General features: G+C 33.3%; 1 pseudogene; it reads right to left on the bottom strand.

Moving 5' to 3' along the window:
• LOC149535208 (uncharacterized) overlaps positions 1–8,626 on the bottom strand; it is a 70,413-nt pseudogene extending 61,787 nt beyond the window's left edge.
• Between the last annotated feature and the right edge of the window lie 6,495 nt (positions 8,627–15,121).

The raw sequence follows: 15,121 nt of genomic DNA, 5'->3' as shown, positions 1-15,121 counted from the left end.
CCTAATTCTTGGCTTTGCCTTCCAACAACTTCCATAAATCCTTCTGATAAAGATAGTCTTCCATTTGTATCTTCCATAACTGGAAGTTTTGCCCATTAAACCTATAAACCCTTAGCTTACCCTCATCTGCCATTTCTCCCACTCAACTGTGAGGCTTCCACTTAACCGTGAGACTTTCCTATAGACGATAATTGAAAGACAACCTTGCTCTGATACCACTTGTTAGGATAAAACCACAAAAAAAAAAAACTACATCCAAATATAACCAATAACAAAAAATAATAGATCACATAGAAATGAACACAAGGCACCAAGATTTAACTTAGTTCACCCGATCCCTAGGCTATGTCCACCAAACTGCAAGTCCGATATTATTACAATCCAGTGATTACAACCTGATTACAATTCGTAATGCCTTACAGCTCAATATCACTGCAAGAAGCAATTTTGCATCACAACATAATGAAAATACCTAACCCTAAACCCTTTTATACAAGTATTTTATGCCATTTTAGGGTTACAACATGTCATCCATATGTTGGCCATATATCAGCTACAACGTCAGCCTTGACCCAAAACCCCAAAGAATTTATGAAGTATGTACAATACTTTCCTGATCAGTCACCACAATCTAACATCATAGAATTCCCTTTGGCCTCATCAATGTTGGTGCTACATTTTAGAAATTCAACAACAACCCAATTCTATTTCATCGATTTACTAGGCATTTCATTCAAGTGTCAAGTTACGTAGTTTGAAAAGTTTGTTTAAATAGTAAACCTTAGTTAGTTAGAAATGGCATCTGGTTCTAAGTTTGCAAAAGGAAAGGAAGATTTGGAGATTCAATTAGTTAGCAACAAAGTTAAACAACCTGAGTTCAAGCCAATCCCAGAGGTTGCCTACAAAAATGATCTCGCTGGTGGTGCCCTATTCGTGATTCTTGATAAAGTAGTAATGGTTTAGGATGTACGCAAATATTACAACTATAAAATTGGAGCCATAGGAGACTTGGAGATTTTAATTGCATTTGATAAACTTTGTGAAAATGGGAAACTTAAAGACAAATTCTCCATAGTTGAGAAGAAGGGTTTAACCAAAACCCTAGTTTTCCCTATTGTCTTTAAAATAGAATGGATACACATTGTGTTGAGCAGAATCCATGATGGAGCTTTTTGGTTAGAAATAGGGCCAGTAAAGTTCATAAAGAATACTGTACATATGATTACTCGTATTCCAACCCTAGATCAGCCCAAGACCCTAAGGAGTGATAAGAGGGAGGCAATTGAGAAAAACACTAGTGCCAAGTGGAACAACAAGGGTATGAAAATTGACACCATCAAAGACCTTGCACTATATTTTTTTGTAAAGATTATATATCACAAATTTTACCAATCCAACAGGTTAAACAGTGTACCCTACATAGCAGTGGATGTTACTTATAAGCTAGTGAAAAAGGATCATACTTATGATCTTGCAAAGTTGATGATGCAACAAATCAATGAAAACTTGGGAGCCATAAGGAAATCAAAAGGGGCTCAATGCAAGTTTGGCTCAGTTTTGATTTGCATGTTTTTCTACATTATGAAAGAATTCCCCTTAGTAGGGAAGGTGAAATGGGATTCAAATAAGACTATTGTTGACCAAATAAATGGATTCATTGATCAAATGGGGGAAAATTTTGATGCCCAAATGACCAGTTATTTTGAGTACTTCAAACAATCCATGAAATAGAGAATGAGAATTCTAGTTTCATTGGTGGAGCAACATGAAAAAGACATTTTTTTTCTAGTGGAAATTGATTATACTTACATACAAGTAGTCATCCCTAGAGTTAGATGGCTTAGACCACTAGGTTATGAGCTTGATGTGGATCAGGCTTCAATAGCTATTACAACATTGCTTGTAGAGGAAACTAATAAAACTACAAAGCACTTTGGGACATATGATGTTGTCAAATCAAGGGTGGTCACAGACCTCAAGATGACAACAATAGTCAAGAAGAAGGACAAGATTGTAAAGAAACTTAAGAATAAATTTGGGCTAGATATTGGAGAGGCAAGCATTGTAGAAGAAGTAGAGGAAATAAGTGATGATGAAGAAGATGATGACAATGAGAAAGATGAGGATGAGCTAGAGCAAGGGCCACTTCAGTTAACTCAAGGTCTAAGTGAAGATGAGGATGAGAGTGAAAAGGAAGAACAAGCCAAGGAAATATCCATCCAAACTAAGGTCAACAAAAGAAAGGCAAAAGCACCACTTGCTCCTCAACCCAAGTCAAAGAAAGTGGCAAAGCCTACACCTAAGAAGCATACTACTAGAGCTACTACACAAAAGGAAAAGGAAGAGACAAAAAAGAGGAAGGAATCTACTAAGAAGACTGAAGAAGAGCCCAAGAAAAGAAGAAAATTTGTGGCTCAACCTGATTCAGATGAAGAAAGGATAGAATCAGAAGACCATAGCCAGTTTAAAGTGGTAAGTCATCCACCTAAGTCTTCTATTGAAAAATTATGTGCTAAGATTAAGAATGGTGACATGAATGACTTGAAGAATGTAGATTTTAATAAGCTCACAAAGGATGAGTAGAATAAAATAGAAAAATCTATATATAATATGATGGCATAATATAAACATACACCTCTTGAATTGAATGGCTCATTGCCAAAGGAACTATATAATATTGTAGAGGATAAATGACATTTTTGTCTACAAACTAAGAAGGAAATAAGGGAGTCTACCTTAGCAAGGATGTTGCCTGATTTGACTAAAAGTCAAATAAAAAATGTAGTCAAAAGGTACAATAGTAGCTTTACTCCCAAATACAGGGCATTTAGAATTTTACAAAATAAAATTGAAGAGGTTGTGAGAAAAACCACAAAAGTATGGAAGATTACTTACAAGAAAATTGATGATGTATTTGATAAAGAATACAAGGTAGAAGAAAATGCCAAAACAAAGGAAATAAAAGAAGTAAGAAGAAATAAAGTGGAGGAGAAGAAGCTAGAAGAGAAGAAAGTGGAGGAAGAAGAGAAGAAGGATGAAATGAGTAAAGAAGAAGAAAAGGGGATAGATGAGCAACAAGAATAGAGTGTGCAGGACACACAATTGCCACCTCCTAGCCCTCCTCATTCTACCATTACACTTGCAGAAATAATCAAGATAAAGGATATTGTTGATACTTCTAGTCAAAACATATGATGTTTTCAAATCACTTTGGGACATATGATGTTGTCAAATCAAGGGTGGTCACAGACCTCAAGACAACAATAGTATTCAAGAAGAAGGACAAGATTGTAAAGAAACTTAAGAAGAAATTTGGGCTAGATATTGGAGAGGTAGGCATTGTAGAAGAAGTAGAGGAAATAAGTGATGATGAAGAAGAGGATGACAATGAGAAAGATGAGGATGAGCTAGAGAAAGTACCACTTCAGTTAACTCAAGGTCTAAGTGAAGATGAGGATGAGAGTGACAAGGAAGAACAAGCCAAGGAAATATCCATCCAAACTAAGGTCAACAAAAGAAAGGAAAAAGCACCACTTTCTCCTTAGCCCAAGCCAAAGAAAGTGGAAAAGCCTACACCTAAGAAGCCTACTACTAGAGCTACTACACAAAAGGCAAGGGAAGAGACAAAAAAGAGGAAGGAATCTACTAAGAAGACTGAAGAAGAGCCCAAGAAAAGAAGAAAATTTGTGGCTCAACCTGATTCAGATGAAGAAAGGATAGAATCAGAAGACCATAGTCAGTTTAAAGTGGTAAGTCATCCACCTAAGTCTTCTATTGACAAATTATGTGCTAAGATTAGGAATAATGACATGAATGAATTGAAGAATGTAGATTTTAATAAGCTCACAAAGGATGACCAGAATAAAATAGAAAAATCTGTATATAATATGATGGCAAAATATAAACATACACCTCTTGAATTGAATGGCTCATTGCCAAAGGAACTATATAAGATTGTAGAGGATAAATGACATTTTTGTCTACAAACTAAGAAGGAAATAATGGAGTCTACCTTAGCAAGGATGTTGCCTGATTTGACTAAAAGTCAAATAAAAAATGTAGTCAAAAGGCACAATAGTAGCTTTACTCCCAAATACAGGGCATTTAGCATTTTACAAAATAAAATTGAAGAGGTTGTGAGAAAAACCACAAAAGTATGGAAGATTATTTACAAGAAAACTGATGATGTATTTGATAAAGAATACAAGGTAGAAGAAAATGCCAAAACAAAGGAAATAAAAGAAGTAAGAAGAAATAAAGTGGAGGAGAAGAAGCTAGAAGAGAAGAAAGTGGAGGAAGAAAAGAAGGATGAAGAAGAGAAGGAGGATGAAATGAGTAAAGAAGAAGAAAAGAGGATAGATGAGAAACAAGAACAGAGTGTGCAGGACACATAACTACCACCTCCTAGCCCTCCTCATTCTACCATTACACCTGCAAAAATAATCAAGATAAAGGATGTTGTTGATACTTCTAGTCAAAACATCAATCCATTAACTATAGAGGATCTAGAAAAGATCCTTGACCAATTGACACAAGTAGCTAGACTATGCTCAAGCCCAATATTGGTTAGTGTTGATGAGTTGCAAAAGGTAATAGTGAAATTAAAGGAAGTCAAGGTGCAAACACAAGAACCACCTATGAACACACAATCTACTAGACTTCTACTCCTTCCACCTCCATCTCCACCAAAAGCAATCATTCAAGCACTTCAGGAGCTGAGTGCAGCAATAGGGGATGATAAATACAAATCAATAAAATCATCAGGTACACCCCTAGCCAGACTGACAAAAAAATAGAAACAAACTAAAGAGAAAGAAGAGACAAAAGATAAGGAGGAATATGCAATACAAACTTTGGTTGAACTACCCAAAATAGGTACTACAAAAACTGTTCAGCAGTCGAGCACTGGAATGCTATAATTGCAAATTAGAACACTAGGCTCGAGCTCAACTAGGGTAGCCAAGACACTTCATTATGGAATTCCTGAGCTTGATGAAGAAATAAAGATACCCTACTATGAATCCAACACTTTCACAAAAGAAAAGATGAATGATATACAATGTGCATTGGATAGAAGAAGGAGACAAGAGGCACTTAGAAAGGATTATAAATATAGGAAAGAATTAAATTAAATCAAGGACATATTTATGGATGCCGTTAGCCTATAGTCTCTAGATGAATCAAGACCAATTATAGAGCAACTATCAGATATAGTTGATCAGGTAACAAATGAGGACCATGACACTAACACTAAACTAATGGAATGGTTAGAGAAGAAATTCCAAGGTAAGGTCAATAAGAAGATATCAAATGATGTCATTTTGGGACAAGTTGATCTAGCTAAGAAATTAGATAGAGTCAAAATTGTACTTGGAAATATATTCTCCCTTTACAATAAATTGTGTGATTTTTCCAATTTCACACAAGAGATTAGCTAGAAGATATTGAGCTTGGAAAGAAATCTGAAGATTTCTAGCATGCAACTTCCTACCAATCTAGCTCAAAGTGAGAAGCATTTTGCTTAGATGCTTCACACTCAAAGGGAACTAGCTATATTAATAGCAGAGGAGGCTAATATAAAAGCCAAGTTAATGCAAATTCAATCCTCCATCACCCCTCACTTGAAAGCACTTCACAAGGAGCAGATGTATGCAGAGATAGTCCTAAAGAAAGATCCCAATCTTTCAACACATGAAGGACTTGTAGACCTAGCAGCAAAGCTTTCACTCCAACACAAGTCATTGGATATTGCATTAAACAACTAAGATGTAGCTCTAAAGATACTCCTGGAGGTTAATAGCTCTTTTTTGGCTAATCATGGTATTACTCCATAGGACCCTTTGACATCAGTGTCAAAAAGGGGGAGCCATATTATAGGGGGAGTAAGCAAAGGAGGAGATATGTAGATACTATGGGTAATTACCACATTTTGAAAACTTTTGATCATTTTGATTACATTATTTCACTCCACTCTTTCATTCATTTAGAGAATAAAGTGGAATGATTGTAATTAGCCAAAAAGAGGGAGACAAGGAATAAAGGAGTGAAGCAAAGATGTAAACTTTTGGTAATCACATGGAATACAGGGACATCACATAGATCAGATATAACATACATGCTCATAATGTAGAAATAGGTCAAAGGACAAGGAGGATCAGGCACATTGGTACATAATTTCAATTTCAAAGGCATAATCAACTCAAGGGGAGTCATAAAGTATATTGCTACTCACAATTTTTTTTTTTTGAAATTTTGCATGTAAGTTGAGTAAGTGAAGAATGTACTCAATAAGGATAGGATTACTAATTCTTAGTTAAGTGTTTTTGACACTCATGTCAAAGGGGGAGATTGTTGGTCAAATAAATAGTATTCACAAATGAGTGTCAACACACTTAACCATTTCTCACTATGTATGCCGAGTACACAATAGATGCCAAGACAAAATTTCAATAGGTGTCCAATCACAGTTAGTACCGAGTAGATCCAAATATAGTATGTGCCGAGTAAAAAAATCGTTCAGATGTTGAGCAATTTAGAACAGCATATGCTGAGCAATACAGGATATAACAGGTGTCAAGAAAACTAGAAAATATAGTTGATGCTCGAACAATCCAAAAATAGTATGTGTCAAGCATCAGTAATACTTCATGTGCTGGGCAATGCAAAATTAGCATATGAGTTTGTGCCCTCACAAACTCAAGTGTAAACCATTTTTGGAGCCGACATAAATAGATTTTGAAAATGAAAAAGGACAAGAATGAATCATTTACATTCCCTATGTGATCTGCATGCAGTCAATCAGAAAAATGGTGAAGGCATGCAACCAATAAGGAAAATGCAAAGTATGAGTAAGAATTTGAGATTCAATATGGATCCTAGATCCATACCTAACCCTAAATCTTCACACTTTTTATAAGGAGAATGAATGCACCATTGAAAAATGCATAAGGGGAGATTATAGCGAAATTTCAGTGTGAAGAGAAAAATACTTAGTGAAAAGGACAACATTTATACATCCAATTAATTAGAACAGAATAGGGGACATATGTAGAGATTAGATCAAGAAAGGATTAGAAGAGGAAGTGTAGATCTAGTGCCTAAATTAAGCAATTTGAGATTGCATTCAATCAGGTCAAATATTCTAATATTCTCTCACAATTGTATTAGAGGTTGAAATCCTATGATAGGTTAGCTTAACAGCTAGGAGGAGAGCCTTTGGAAGAGGTCAAGAAAATCATATGTATTAGGTGGGTTTAATAGCCTTGTGTAAATCCTTTAACAGGGTGATACTTCATGTAAAGTGTTGTAAATCCTTTCAATAGGTCACATTTAATAGCATGTTGTAGCCTTTAATAGGGCAGGCCTTTAACAGGGAAAACCATCAGAAGTGGTTGAACTCATTGCTATAGTGATTTTTGTGGGTGTCATCCCCACCCCAGTTTTACCTTCTTATTCCTGGAGGGTTTCTGGGTTACCAAATCCTTGTGTTATGTGTTGATGCATGTTTTCATTTCATGTTTGTTTATATATTTACATGCATGCAAATTGTTTTTCAATTATATGTTTTAGATTACGGTAAAAATAGGTTTTGAAGGGACCCCAAAACCCTTTTACAACCTCAAAAAAGGAAAAAACATGCTAACCAAAAGGAAAGAGTCCGAAAACCTACTAAAAAGTAGTATCAAAATCAAGTTTTACATGGACCTGAAACCACTAATAAAGTCTAGATAATAAACCCATATTTTACAAGGACCTAGAACCGACAGTATGTATAAAAAACTAAAATCTAGAAACCAGGAGCAAACACAGGAACTAGAAGAACCAGCTAGCAAATAGGACCTGCATAGGAACCCAACTAGAAAAGAAGACCCAAGAAACTATTGCAATTCTATAATCATCTTCACAACCTCCTTACCAATCTTAGCCATTTCCTGGATGGAGTTAGCAGTCGAAGAAGCACCATCAATCAAAGCTTTTTTCCTCAAAATCTTCGAAGATATGGTTCCTTCATTAACTCTTTTACCCAGAGTTGCCGCAACTGCACAGATGCTTGAAGTAACTTGCTCCATTTTTGTTCCACTTTCCCTAATGAGCAGTCTAAGATTTTGCTCGTATTCCTTTAGTTTTTTGGGATATCTCCCATTTGCACCTCCATGTGTTGAATAATAGCCCAGTCAACCTCTTGGTTATGATGCAATGTATCCACTTTCTTCTTCAGCCCCATTATTTCATTATATAACCAGCAGTCAACTTGAAGGAAAGAGTCAACTTTTTGTTTAGCAGAGTGGAGGAAGGAAAGACTGGTTTCCCTCTCTGTGGAGTCACCTGCATCATCAACAATGGTGTGTGGAATAGGGCCATCTTTATCAATATGAATCCCCCCATCCAACGGTTCCATCTCACTAGGCTCCTCTTGAGTATGGTGGCTCTGTCCCACCTTATCATGTCCCTCAGTCTTCTTCAGAGGAGTGGAAGCTTTCCCTGTGTTTTCCTCCTCACTCAAAATGGCTAAATCATTATTTTGTTTCTCTTTGTCACCTCCCCCAGACTCGAGATGAGTGTCCTCATTTTCAGACTTGCTTTGTTCCAAATTCACCTCCGTAGTATCTTCCTCTCTCACCTCCATTTTTCAATTATATGTCATTAAGGGTTTGAAAGGATAAAAATTGTGTACTTTTGATTCACCCCCCCTCTCAGAAGTACTCCTCCCATTGAACATTCCAACACTAAATACTTTTCGAAAGGAAATGGTCAAGCCAAATCTAGTAACAAGAATTTGATAAACATTGTTAAAAAATTGGTGTTAGACAATCAAAAAACTTGGCACAAAAGGATTCATGAAGTGCTTTGGGCAGATAGATTGACCCTAAAGAGGGCAATCAACATCTCTCCTTTTGAGCTAGTCTATGGAATAGAAGCCAATCTTCCTTTACCTTTGGAATTGGATAGAAGCAGACTAAGGACAATTATTGAAGATGACATCTATAAAGATGGATTAGAGAAGAGAATCCTATACCTAAGAAAAATTGAAGAAGAAAGAGAAGAAATTGTGGATCAGATGCATGTAAAGAACTTGTTAAAAAAATTCAAGGCCATGAAAGTTCATGGTAGGAGATAGTGTACTGCTATGGGAGAAGTGAAGGGTACCAAGAGACATGCACAAGAAATTTGATAATTTGTGTAAAGGTCCATTCAATATTCATCATGCCTTTGAAAACAACTCATTCAAATTAGCATATCCAAATGGTGAAGTACTACCCCTAACCTACAATGGTCAAGATTTGAAGCTTTATCAAATTTCAAATTGGAAATAGGTAACCCTTGTATTGTACTATAGTTACATTTAGTTCTCCTTTATGTTTTCCTAGTTAGGTTTCCCTCACTTTTCTTGCTTTAGTTTTATTGTGTAGCCACCTTTTAATTTTGTGAAACTAGAGATCTTGGATTCCTTGCTTGGATATAGATTGCCCAAGTCTCCAGATAGAGCCAATTGTTGCCCCACTTTTCATTCTCTAACTGATTGGCAAAAGTGAGTTCTTGTATTTTAATGAAAGGAGAGTAGTTCCAATTTGGTTTGAGTCTAGGTATAAGTTCCTTTAGGTTAGGCAAATCTCTATCAGACTTTTCCTACTCTCCCTCTCCTCATTCCTAGCCAGGTGGTTTTCCATTTTGTCAAGTGATCTTATGGGTAGGTTAGTGCACACTGGGTGAACCCACAATAATGGGTTACACTTTTTTGCCTAAACTAACACTGAACTGTGAATTTTCACGAAAATTTTTATTTTTAGATGCAAATTTCCATTTAACAGTTAGGAATTTGAAGATGAAGTAAATTAGAGTCTTTTAGGATTTTCTTTGTAGAATCTAAATATATTTTTTATTTTTAAATTGATTTGATTGAACTATTTTTTCTCCCATGAAAATTGGTATGTTATCAAAAACCTAATTTTAAAAAAGTGACATTGTTTTTGACACACATAACCTTTTTTCTACAATAGATATCAATGTGATTCTTTCAAATTTAGTTTGTTAACATCCATACCAAAAAGATGGAGGTTATATGATATCTTTATCCTTAATATTTTATATTTTATCAGAGTTTAGAGTTGACCTAACATGAAAGTGGACATACATGGCTTTTAACACATGTAACTTATTATATATTTACCTAATTTCAAGTTTTTTTTGATTGAAAGAGGACTCAAATATGAAGAACATAGTTATTTTTCAATTCTTTTTATCTCTTAGTTAATATTTTTCCATGAGCATCCAATATATAGGTTTATTTTTTATTACAAAACCTCTATTCATTTCATGTGCAAAAATGTATATCTAAAAAAATCAAAATGTAGCAAATTCATAGTAATTAGAAATTTCATTCAAAGTACTTCTATCATGCAAAAGGACATGCCTTTAATGCTCCATATAAACCTAGTAATGGAGCTTGGAAGCTATGAAAACATTGTAAATATTCTCCCACTTAGAAACTAGTAATTTTCTAGTTTTGATAGAATATAAGTTTATATAGAAACTAAAAACATTAGTTTCGATAGAAACTAATGTTTCTTGTTTCTATTGAAACTAGGAAACTAATCCATGTGGTCTAATGGGGCTGGTTCTAGTTTCAATCGAAACTAGAGTCAGTCCTTAGGACTTAAAAAAAAAGAAAATAAATTGTCATATAATTTTATTTTTTTCTTTCAATTCTAAGATTCAAATCCAATGAAATAATTCACACTTCAATTAGGAGGGAGGAAATATTTTGCACTTGTCTATTTTTGAATTTTGGAAAAATAATTTGTGACATGGGCAATAAAGGTAAAAGGGCAAGTAAATATTCATGAAGAAGAACTAATGAACAACAAGAAGAAAATTGTCAAAAAACTCTAGCAGGAGATTATAGGAGGCAAGGTATGTACATGTGCAATATATTTTTTCCAATGCATATTTAGTTCATATAGTATGCAATTGTATTGTAGATTTTTTTTCTGTATATAGTTTGGATTAGGGTTTATCCAATTAGGAATATGGTAAATATAAACTTAGGGTTACTATTAACTTAATATTAAGGGTTTATTGAATTATGAATATTTAGCATTAGGTTTTATTAAATTATGAATATTTAGTCCTATTAGGGTTTATTACATTATGGTTTTTAAATTACAAATATTTAGAATTAGGGCTTATTACATTATGGTTTTTAAATTATGAATATTTAGAATTAACGTTTATTACATTATGGTTTTTAAATTATGAATATATAGAATTAGGGTTTATTAAATTATGATTTTTAAATTATGAGTATTTAGAATTGGGGTTTATTACATTATGGTTTTTGAATTATGAATATTTAGAATTTGGGTACATTTTAATTATGGTGTTTTAAATTATGAATTTATTTAGGATGTAGTGAAATAGGACAACCTATTGGGGTTGGAGAAGGTTCATCCCAAGTTCAAAAATGTATGTATGCACACATCTCTCACAAGTATAATCTCTTTCTAGATTTCTATTGGTGTAGAGGAAAACTTTATATCTTTGATTTTTAATTTTAGAGAAAAATCCCCAAGTACAAAAATGCTTGATTTTATTTGTTATATCATGCATGTGAAATAGTAGATTATGAAAATTTTGGACATGAAATTGAAGATGAAGCAATAGATATTGAAGGACCATCTAAAGGTTAGATAAAATTGTATTTAATAGTTCATTTTTTATGTGTATACACATATGTGGACACTAAAGAAAAGTTGTATCTTAAGTTTTTATTTTAACTTTTCTTGCAACCTGAGATCAAACAACAAATGAGAATGTTAAACTAGCTCAAAGTTTGAAGAGAAAATAAATCATAGAAACATAGATCATTTAATTGAAATGGATGTAGAAAAATTGAGAGAATATGCTATTCAACCTACACATACTATGAAGAGGAAATTGAATAAAAGTCTAAAGAAATAATTGCACAATTTGACAATCTTGATATAGTGGAGAAAACTCAACTATTATCAATTTCACTTCTTAAAGATGAATTAAAAGAGCCATTGAAACTATTGGATATAGATATAAGTGTAAAAAATAAGAAGACTTCTAAACTACAAAAAGATATAGTTGAATGTGTTAAGGAAGGGTTACACTCCAATGGGAAAAAATCTAGATCTATAGATAAATCCATTGCAAGAAGAGTGATACTAACATCTATTTTAAATAAGAAATTATGGAAAAAAAGAAAAATCTCTTTACTGTCATCTCATATTGGATATATTCGAAAGACTATATTACATTATCTAAAAAGGAGAAACAATTTGGATGATACTATGTTAGAAGGAAATTGGGAAATAATGTGCAGAGTTCCTTGATATGATAGGATTTTGGAAACAATTAAGAATTTAGTCATTCAATTTTGGATTGATAATATTCATCCTTCACCAAATAGAAGATATATCATCAAGTAAAGGATTCGGCCTAAGGAGTATCTTTGACACACAAAACATTGGTTGGATGTCACACAACATGAATTGTATCTCTCTTTTTGTAATTTAAATCCTGACACAAAGATTAGATAGATAGTGTTTGAAAGATTGAAACCCTATTTTGTGAAGATAAATAGATCTTTTGAAACATGTTGATGTTGATATCATGTTGAATTTTTTTTTGTACTATCAAGGGTTTAGAAAGATGATAGAAGAGAGTGGTGGTTCTCAATTTTTTTTTCATAAATGACTGAGCCAATTCATAACATCAATCTTATGTGACAAACCAAATGATTGTGCAATAGGTGAAATAGATTGCATAAGAGGAATTTGTGAAACATGTGGTAACCTAACCAAATTTCCTTTGAAAGATGAAGATACTAATATGATGAGGATAGTAAAATGTAAGAGATATAAGTACATAAAGTTAGAAACAAAAGTTGGAAAAGAATCAACAAGGTTGGAATATGTAGAGGATGACATACCTACTGGAGAATTTATGTCAAATTTTTGTAAATTGATTCAACCATATATACATCATGCTTTTTTTTTAAAGTGGCAAGTAGAACAATTTCAAACACTAAGAGAAACTTTCCCACTTGAGACAATTTTATCTATTGTACTTTACAGACAATTACTCATTCATTTTTCAAAAACAACTTCAAGCAGAATACTACTATATAGAGTAGGTTACTATTATGGTTCAAGTGTCTTATCAACATGCACAAATTGATTTGGATGGTATGGAAAGTACAGATCAAGCACAAGTCATTAAAAAAGAGTATTACTTTTAAATTAGTGATGACAAAGAACATGACACACATTTTGTGAAACATTTTTTAAAGATATTTTTTGATTATTTGAAAAATAAAGGCATAAAAATGGAAAAAAAATTGTATGGTCAGATGGATGTGTAGCACAATTTAAATTAGCTAGACCATTTTATGCATTGTTTAGATATCATCAATACCTTAATATACCACACATTTGGAGATTTTTCAAGAGTGGACATGGAAAGGGTGAGCATGATGGTGCAGGAGATTGTATCAAATATTCTTTAAGAAAGTATCAAATGGACTATAACAGATATCACATTAATAATGTTCATGATGTGGTTGAGTGGTACAAAACAAATTTTATGGTGCCAACAAATATAGATAAAATGTTATCATAAGCGGAGCAAGTCATACCATTCAAAGTGTTTTGGGAGGTATCAGGTATAAATTAATTCTTAAATATTATAATTGAATCAATTGTATATTTAATATGTAATGTCATAACTAAATTATGATACACACATTTTTAAAACTCATTTTTTATATGTATGTATGGGCCTTACATTTAGGTGTCGATAGAATATCAATGCATGCATGCAAGAGGGTAGAGAAGACATGATCATTGCATTTAGTTATGAGTACAGATAGTAATGTGTGGTCATTGTACACAAGAGAATACTCATGTTTTTGTCTTGATTGCATTGATGAAAACTATTATGGTTGCATTAATCAAGGACGTGGATATGTGGGTGAATGGACTTTGGTGCCACTAGATGTTATCAATACGAATGAGTTTGAGGATGAAAACTATGATGATATTCCATTGATTTCTAGTGATTATGACCATATTTTAGGATTGATTAGAGTTGGTATGTATTTTATAATTTTCATTAATTTATTACACACACATAGACACACACACACACACACACACACACACACACACACACACACACACACACACACACACACACACACACACACACACACACACACACACACACACACACACACACACACACACACACACACACACACACGTAACTGACACATGGAATTTATATACATATACTTTGTGTAGGCAATGTTTTTGTAGTCATGGCAAAATTTGAAAATGTAGAAGGTGTTAGCTATTATTTATTGCGTTGCACCATACAAAGAGAGAAGCTAACAAAGAATAAAATAAGTGATGGAATTATGTTTCCCATAGCTCAGTATTTAGTTGAATCATGTATGTGTATGTACATCTATGGTTTTTCATGAATTCAAATTTATTGACTTATTTGATTGACTTGTATGCAGGTTCTATTGTTGTGAAAGAAACATATTTGAAGCAAAATAAAGTACTTAAGAATTGGATTCATTTCACTGATTATCAACCTAACAATAAGGTATATCAATATAGTAACCATGTTATTACCACTAGTCTAACTCTTCATCCAGTCAAAGTACCTAAAATACATAAGTGGAGGCTTGATATTGATGATCATGGGGAAATATTAAATGTTATCTAGAAACAAGATGACCCACTTGATACGAGATAGAAACAACTTGTTGAACTATTTGAAATCTGAAATTTGGTTGAACTATTTGAAATCTGAAATTTGGCTAAAGTATTTGAAATCTGAACTTTGGTTCAAAAATTTGAAATTTGGCTGAAATTAGGACTTGTGTCTTAAGGGGATGAAATTAGGACTTGTAACTAATTATATATTACTTTTACTCTTTCATTTAACTTGTGAAGCTTAAATTGTGATTCATAACTAACTATAGTTTAATTAGGAACTTGTATGAAACTAATTAGGATGTGTGCCTCGAGGGGAAGAAATTCAAAAAATTGTCTTAAGGGGATCAAATTAGGACTTGTGTCTTAAG

The sequence above is a fragment of the Cupressus sempervirens genome, chromosome 10 (genome assembly GCF_028749045.1).
Source record: "Cupressus sempervirens isolate cs-2001-9-10 chromosome 10, ASM2874904v1, whole genome shotgun sequence".
NCBI lineage: Eukaryota > Viridiplantae > Streptophyta > Pinopsida > Cupressales > Cupressaceae > Cupressus > Cupressus sempervirens.
This window is presented reverse-complemented; position numbering and strand designations above follow the sequence as displayed.